Source organism: Rattus norvegicus, chromosome 2, assembly GCF_036323735.1.
Source record: "Rattus norvegicus strain BN/NHsdMcwi chromosome 2, GRCr8, whole genome shotgun sequence".
Classification (NCBI taxonomy): domain Eukaryota; kingdom Metazoa; phylum Chordata; class Mammalia; order Rodentia; family Muridae; genus Rattus; species Rattus norvegicus.
In genome coordinates, this window is record NC_086020.1 from 27,597,837 (window position 1) to 27,606,700 (window position 8,864).

Here is an 8,864-nt window from a genome sequence, read left to right on the forward strand (position 1 = left end):
CCCTCTGTCATTCTCTGTCTCTGTCTCTCTCTGTCTCTGTCTCTCCCTCTGTCATTCTCTGTCTCTGTCTCTCCCTCTGTCATTCTCTGTCTCTGTCTCTGTCTGTCTCTCTGCCTCATTTCCCCCTTTTCTGTGAGTCAGGGTCTTGCTATGTGGCCCAGTCTGGCCTCAAATTCATGGTTTCTTGCCTCTGTCTCCAGGGTGCTGGGATTACAGGTTTGTACCACCACGTCCCATTCTCAATTTTGCTTAAATTTATATCCACTATTTTTAGAAAGTGACTTTCAATGTATGCTCACTGAAACTGATCTAGCTGTGGAACTCAAAGGGGAGGAACTACACAAAGGAGAAAGCAAGAGAAAAGAAAAAAGGAAGTTAAAATAAAAAAACATTAGCCGGGGGCTGGAGAGATGGCTCAGTGGTTAAGAGAGCACTGACTGCTCTTCCAGAGGTCCTGAGTTCAATTCCCAGCAACCACATGGTGGCTCACAACCATGTGCAATGGGATCCGATGCCCTCTTCTGGTGTGTCTGAGGACAGCTACAGTGTACTCATACACATAAAATAAATCTTTAAATAAACAAACAACAAAACCACCACAACAAAACCATTTGTGTGAGTCAGGGGAGTCACAAGGTGAAACCCACAGCTTGGCTTTATAGTGAAAATCTATCTCAAAATGAAAAGAAAATCAAAGAATAAGATGGTTGTGATATGTTCAAATATATTATGATCATAACAACCACGTACAATCTTCCTAATTCTGCTAGTTTGAAGAGATCTTAGGGTTGAGGGATTTGTTTGAAGGTAGAAGGATCGCTCAGCATACACTGGGCTCTGGGTTCAACCTCCAATACTACAAAAGGAAAACAAAACCAGAAACAAAAAGAGAATATTTTGAAGTTTTAATTATATACTGTTATTATAATATGCTGTATTATAATATAATTACAATAATTATATTATTATTATATAAAATAACTAATATTTAAATTCTGGCTTTAGTTTGCTTACAGAAGGAAGTCCATGTACTGAAGAAACAGCTTAAAGCTAAAAGTACTGAGAGAAGAAGAAAGTTGGTACGTCATTATTACCAGACTGAACCGGCACTAAGGCAGAACGTGTTATCACGAAAGGACATGGCGGGTGTCGGGAGGAATACCTGTGAAGTGTCCCATGGAGGCAGGGGAGATTCTCCACCAAGCCATCCGGCTTATTCTGCATGGCTAGAAACCAAAAAAACGTGCACTGTGAATAATGGAGAGGCCAGGTGTTGACACCGTGTGTTGGAAAGAACTTTCTAACAATTAGCTTTCTGAAATGAAAAGTTTTTGGTCCTGAGGGTATTAACCGCCACAGCTATGGATGTGTGTGCTGAGCTAAACAGATGGCATCGAAACGTGAGCGTTAGCATCACCTGAAGCGCATTTTACATATTTCCGGGCCTCTTCCTAGGCCTGACGAGCAGAGTCTGTACAAGAGGAACGCGTGTTTTTGCCGTGCTCTCCAGGTGCCTCGATGTACACTCAGGAGCCACTCCTGGAATGGTCACTGGGACTCTCGGGCCAGGCGACAATTACCCAGGAACTCCAGAATACATGGCTTGGGATTGTGCTGGCCACACATTTCCTAACAAAGCTTTCCTCGAGTCTCTACGTTCAGGAACTTTCTTTTTCCTTAGCCAAGATAAATTGAGAAGCTTTTCCGATCTTCTGAAAACTTCACAGCTGAAGCCCCGATTTCTACTTTGTGTTGCTGTAAACTAACGCGTCTGGAAATGGTGATTTGAGGCTTGCAGAATCCTCGGGTCACGAAGTCAGAACAAAGCTGCTTTTGGAGCTGAGAGAGGGGTGTCTTTAAAATTCAAACTAATGTTTCCACATCTAAAACAGAGAAGCCTTGATGCTTCTTAGGACTATTTTAATATTTCGTTCTACATGGTTTTATTTTTAAATTTTTCATCCTTTTATATGCTACTCAGTCTTCCTGAGATCGATTTATTTACGGTTTGCTAACTAGAATTGTTAAGGTTTGTTTTTGTTTGCTTGCTTGCTTTTTGTGATGGGTCCTGACAGCTCAGGCTGGCTTTGTCTTTTGAGGGATCTTTCATTGCTTTGGTAGCCTTTGGTAACCTCCAAGTCTCCCAAGGTCATCTCGGTTAACTTGGCCCCTTTGTCTTCAGGTGTTTTTGTTTGTTTATCTGCAGTTCGAAGTCTTGAACCTTGGGCTTCACACAGGCTAGGCAAACACTGCCATTGAACTATACCCTCCCCACATCTTGGGGTGGGGGCTGGGGGAGATACAATCTTATGAAACTAAGGCTGACCTTTACTTTTTGATCTTCCTGCCTCTATCTCCCACGGGCTTGGATTAAACAATGCCACCATGTCCTGCAATGTATTTATTTATTAAGGTAAAATTCACTTACTATAAAAATCAACCACTTTAAAGAGAACAAGTCCTTAGCATTTGGAACAGCCACCATGTTGTGTGAACACCCCCACTATGGGGTTCCAGACATATTTAATCAACTCTCAGCATCTCCCTGCTAAGCAGCCATTCTCTATTTCTATGCACCTGTAACCTGGCAGTCTGCTTTCTGTGTAAATGGACGACCCATTCTGGATGTCTCATACAAACAGAATCATATATGTGACCATGCGTGCAGCTCCTTTCCCTTGGTATGTTTCATAGGCTCATCCATGTTGTAAGGTGTTTAGCACTTTTTTTTGTGTTTGAATTATAATCCACTGTGCAGTTATACCACAACTAACTTAGCCCTTCACCTGTAAGTAAGCATTCTGGCTTTGTGAGCAATGTTGTAAACGTTTGCATGTAAGTTCTGGCTGGTGGTTATGTTTGCGTGTGTGTGTGTGTGTGTGTGTGTGTGTGTGTGTGTGTGTGTGTGTGTTTGTTTGTTTGTTTTTGAAGTTGGGTTGAGAAAAAGTATTTTACTAGCAAGAAGCAAATTCAGAGTGACAACTTTCAAAGGGACACAGAAGCTCAAACTTCTGTCAGGAAGTTTGACCCTTTCACCATTCTGGCTGTGGTGAGGTGGGCATGGAGAAGGCAGTCCACCGGCTCAGCAGTGGTAAAACACCAGCCCTGTGCTACATCGTCGAAGCACTCAGCAGTGGTAGGGGCCTGGACGTGTGCTGCACTGTAGGCGGGATTGGATGTGCGCACTGCAGCTGTAGGAGCGGGTTCCCACGCCTGCCGGGAGGTCAGCGTGTGCTGTCTCCATTATGGAGATTGTAGAATTGCAAACGGTATCACAGAGTGTCTGGACATCAGCAAAGGAGTTTGACAACGCTGTCGCATCTGTTCAATATTTCTACTGGAATAATCACAGGTATTGCTGCTGATGGCCACCATGGTGGTATTGAGGTTGGCAGAAGGAGATGATGTAATCTGGAGGATGCTGATGACACATTCTCCCTGCTGAGTCTGTGATTTCCGTACCGGTATAGCTGGGACCTCAGACTAGGGTGATTTAGATGCCGATAGGGCAGGTTTGAAGCGGGACATTTCAGTAATAGAGCACGGCGGAAGTACGACGGCAACGAAAGGTTATGCTGTGGATAGTTTATGATCAGCCCCTGGCTTCTGAGCGATATGGCAAATGCGCTAGTCGGGATTCGCAAGGATCCGGAGCACAGCTCCGCAGGGGCTGAGGCTTTTCACTCACTGAGAGCCCTGCTTGGGACTCGAGCGCTGGGGGCAGATTGGTACGAGCTTTGGCAAGAAGAGGAGAGGGAGATCAAGATGGAAACGCAGCTACTGTCAAGTCGAGTTAAACCTAGAGTGATGGCGGCAATATTGTGCAGGAGAAGGATGACAACGGGCCGAGAGAACGCGCCATCTGTATCCAGAATCCTGGACGGCTTCCTCGGGAAATCACTCATTCTGCGCGTCCTGATTTTCTGAGAAGTAAATCTAGAAGAACAGAGCCGGCATTCGTCAGGGCAAACGGGAGCTCGAGGGTCTTGGGGAGGATTTGTGACAGTGTTTCTGGAAAGTGTACTTTGAGGAATTCGAGTTTGTGTGAGCATTCTTGAAGTCTCCTTTGAAATAAAAATCAAGATAAGCGTTTAAGGCCCCTGGGGCTGTAACTTAGTGTTTGGGCACTGGATTAGCCTGGAGAAGGCTCTGGGTTCAAATCTTCGGTGTCAAAAGCAAACAAGCGGATAAGCAAAATCCATCTTCAAATTCTGTGTGCTATTCCCCAGCTCCTGCACCCCACCCCACACTGAGCCAAAATGTTGCTTGGTAGCCCAGGTTGACCTGCAACTTCTTCTTCTTTTTTTTTAATTCTGCTTTTCAAACTCTAAGTATGTGCCACCATGCTCAACTTTATGTGTTATTTTCACTTTAAGGCAAGCAACCATGTGCATCGCAGGAAGTGCTAAGAGGAATAATTAAACTTAGGTTCACAATTTTGAAAGCAATAATCCACCTGGGTAGTGGGGTCACATACCCTTAATCCCAGCAATTGGGAAGCAGAGTCAGGTAGATCTCTGTGAGTTCAGGGCCAGCCTGGTCTACAAAGGAAGTCCCAGGACAGTCTCAGAGAGAGAGGGGGGGAGGAGGGAGAGGGAGAGGGAGAGAGAGAGGGAGAGAGAGAAGGAGGGGGAGAGGGAGAGGGAGAGGGAGAGAGAGAGGGAGAGAGAGAAGGAGGGGGAGAGGGAGAGGGAGAGGGAGGGGGAGAGGGAGAGGGAGAGGGAGAGGGAGGGGGAGAGGGAGGGGGAGAGGGAGGGGGAGAGGGAGGGGGAGAGGGAGAGGGAGAGGGAGAGGGAGGGGGAGAGGGAGAGGGGGAGAAGAAAAAAGAAAAACTCAAATGAAACCATGTGACTCGTCATTTGTACTTCTCCCAACCCTGGTGAGAGATGTTTCTTATTGCAGTGGGCAGGGTTAGTACAGAAACTCATTACTGTGCAAAATGCTGTTAACAATCAACTGTGAGTGCCTTAGGTGGGACACCTATAGCAATACCTCCTGTCCCCAGGGGTCAGGGGACATTGGAAACGAGGACTCAGAAAACTGTCAAAGCCAAAGGATGGGGGGAAGGGGCTGTGAAATGCTGGCCTCTGGGCAGGACACTGCTGTTGCAGGCATGAATGAACACAGAGCAGTTTTGACGGACTACACGAGATCTGTCAGGAGAGAGAGAGAGAGAGAGAGAGAGAGAGAGAGAGAGAGATCTTTTAGGACAGAGGCCACTGGAAGGGTCCTTATTCCCTAGAAGGTGACCGGCATGTGCCCTCATGTGGGCACCACTAATTGGACTCAATAAACTAACATTGTGCCTTATGTCCTTGTAGTATTTTATATAGCTACATTTGTGTATGGATTTGGGATATTATAATAAGAAATTACATATTGGTGGTCATATTTCCAGATGCTTCTCTGGATCCAAGAGTCATTCGCAGATGGCAAATGTATTCTCCTGGCCAGAGCAGAAGAAAACCAAGATCTAAACCACCCATCCTTAGGAGCTGACGAAACGGATCTCTTTGATAAGTTCAAAGTCATCCATTTCTCCAAATGCCTGGAAGAGCCATGGGCCTCTGGGGAATTTCAAATGTCTTTGGAAACTTTTATGGGAAAGGCTGATTCTTTTTGGCAAATTAAATCCAGTATTACCATAGCAATATTAAAACATGGATCGCCTGGTGCTGTAGTAGATAGATCAGGGGTGGGTGAGCATTGTGTGTGTGTGTGTGTGTGTGTGTGTGTGTGTGTGTGTATGGTGTGTGCCTCTCTGTGTGTATGTGTGTGTGTGTGTGTGGTGTGTGCCTCTGTGTGTGTGTGTGGTATGTGTGTGTGTGTGTGTGTGTGTGTGTGTGTGTGGTGTGTGTGTGTGTACATGGAACAGTAAAGCAAACGAGGCTAAGGCTGTGGTCGGTCTAGAAATGATTCTGGAATGTTCTCCCCTTTCTCTCTGCTTATGTAGCTCCTCTTTGTGCTTCTGGGACGAATCCAAGCCCAGTCTCCTCCAGTGCAAGTCCTTCCCAGACCATCTCCTCGTTTCTTACCTCAGACTTTACCAACAATTTAGTCCTGGTTCTTGGATCATGGAGTGACTAATGATGCTTCACAGCCCTCAACATTAGACATGCATAGCAATCATCTCTGTGACAGACCAGAGACAGCCACTACTCTCCTCCCATTGAGTGTCCCCTTTCCCAAGAATTTGTGTGATGTTACTGTTTGGATAGGAGGTGCCACCCAAAAGGCTCACTACTGAGCCTTTGGCCCTCAAATTCGGTGCTGTTTTGAGAGGTTCTGTAGCTCTTGGAACATAGGGACTTGTTTGGAAAGGTAGGCACTTGAGGAACATTGTGCTGTATGATTCACAAAGCCCTTTGTCTTGGGGATCAGTGCTTCAAAGAGCTCAACAAATGGAAACAGTTGAGCAGAAGCAGGGCTTCTCCAAGTGTGGCCTCTGGACCCACGTGCATTTGTGTTGTGTAATTGTGTTGACTGTGTAACTGTACCCAAGTCCTGCCACATCACAGTAGGGGGAGGGGAGAGGTCCCATGCTGAACCGCAGCCTTAGGATGTTTCTTGTGCAGTTCGAAGTCGGAGAGTCACTGGTTCGAATGAAGAAAACAGAGTCCTGGCCCCAATGTTTGTTACTGCCTAATGGCAGGTGAATCCTGTCACCTTCTCAGGCCTCCATTTCTTGTTCTATTACACAAAGAACACGTTGGTGGATTAAAAGACTTTGTGCATTCTTCTGTATGGGTGGGAGGGGGCAGTGGACATGTACGTGAGTTCAGGTATAGGTAGAGTACAGCGGTCAATCTTAGATGCTGTGTTTCAGGACCGACTTACTTTGTCTTCTGAGTTAGGATGTCTCAATGACCTGTAACTTACAAAGCATGCCGGGTTGGATGGGTAGTGAGCCCCCACGACCTGGCTGCCTTTACCTCCCCAGCACTGGGTTTACAAACATGCACCGTCATACGTGTCTCCTTTTAAATGTGGATTTGAGGGCCACACGCATGTTCTCGTGCTTGCTCAGCAAGCCCAACTCTAAATGAGATGATTTCTGTCTCCGATGCTCTCCGTATGTTCTATAGGGCCATGTGACCTCTCCCTCCCCTGTCCTCTGTGACCTGAAGCTGGGGACACACACGTTCTGTCTGGACTTGGGCAGCTGTCCATGAAATCATCTTCACCACCCGCTTCCTTTCTCATGCGCAAGCAGGTATGACCAGGAACATATAATGTAGGAGATCCCACTTCAATTTTTAAAGCAAACATTAATGTCAAGGCCAAAGTCTTTCCAGAATAACATATACCTGTGCTCAGTATTATAATTAAGCTTAAATCACTCCTGAAATTATATGTTTTAAATGGCAATTGTGCCGCCTTTCAGATTTTCTCTTGCCTTCAGCACCATTGAGTAAATGTGTTCATGATTGAATTAGCAGACCTTTGATTTTAAAAGGACTTTTCACTGATCTTTTATGGTAGATTAAAAAGCAATTTACTAATTTACAGTTCATAGGAGTTTCCATGCCCTCCTTGAGTTTTGTAAATCAATTCTTTGGTAATATATGTGACTAGAGCTCGGAGGGTTTCATTTGGGGACAGCTGGTGTTATACACAACTCTGAATGCACAATCGCATCATCAGGGCAATTAGACTTTGGGTTTAGCATACACTCTGTGCCTTCAGAGATCCCTTGTTTAGCGTCTCCGGCTTGAATGGGGAAGACTGATCAACAGGGAGAGGCAGTATCACTGGCGTCCTTGCTCCTCTCTTTGTTATTTCTTCTCCAATTGTAACAAGTAATTCCAGCTAGAAGACAATCATAAAGAATCGGTGACTCATCCAAGGTACCTCCTATGGGGAACGGCTCTCCACAGTCAAGAAGATGATTGCACACCAGAGGACCTAGTTTCAGAGAATACAGCACCATCAGTATCATCATCGTCATCACGCCACCTTCGTACAATCATTCATACATGTAGTTTGAATGTGTGTCTCCCAATACAACAGTGTGGAGGAGAGGGATCTACTGAGATTCAGAAGGTCACAGGGGTTCCGTCTTTAAGAAGAGTTAATGAATTTATCAAAGAAATAGTTCCCTTTGTGTCTCAGTGTTTCCGTTGCTGTGAAGAGACACCATGACCAAGGCAACTCTTCTAAAGGCAAACATTTAATTGGGTCTGGCTTATGATTTCAGAGGCTCACTCCGTCATCATCACAGCAGGAAGCATGGCAGTGTCGGGGTAGATGTGGTGCTGGAGGACCAAGAGTTCTCCATCTTCATCCAAGGCAGCTAGGAGCAGATTGGCATCCTCAGGCAGCTTGGAGGAAGCTCTCTTCCACAGAGTGTGGAGCCTGATAGGAGGTGAACTCCAAAGCCCAAACCCACGCTTCTTCTAACAAGGCCACGCTTCCTAACATTACCACTCCCTATGGGCCAAGCATATTCAAACCACCACACTTAGTACAACCTTTCTCATTTCTACCTTTGTCTTCCCACACCAGACAGAGGATCACTGACCCATAACTCACTGCATAGTCCAGGCTGACCCTGAACTCATGCTTCGCCTCCACATGCTAGGATTACAGGCACAAGGCATCATGTCTAGCTGTGGGCTCCTTATGGAGGGTGAGTGTGTGAGGTCTAATTGGTTTCTGTCTCTGTTCTTTCCTTCTCTCTTTGATTCTCTCTTGCCTACTTCACTTTTGCTCTGGGACAACATCATAGCATGACGGCACTCATTAGCTGCTAGAAACATGACCTTTCTAGCCTCCAAGACTGCAACAAATAAAATTAGTTTCCTCATAAATTCGGTAGTTTCTGACATGCTGTCATAGCAGTAGAAAGAAAACAGAAATAGGAG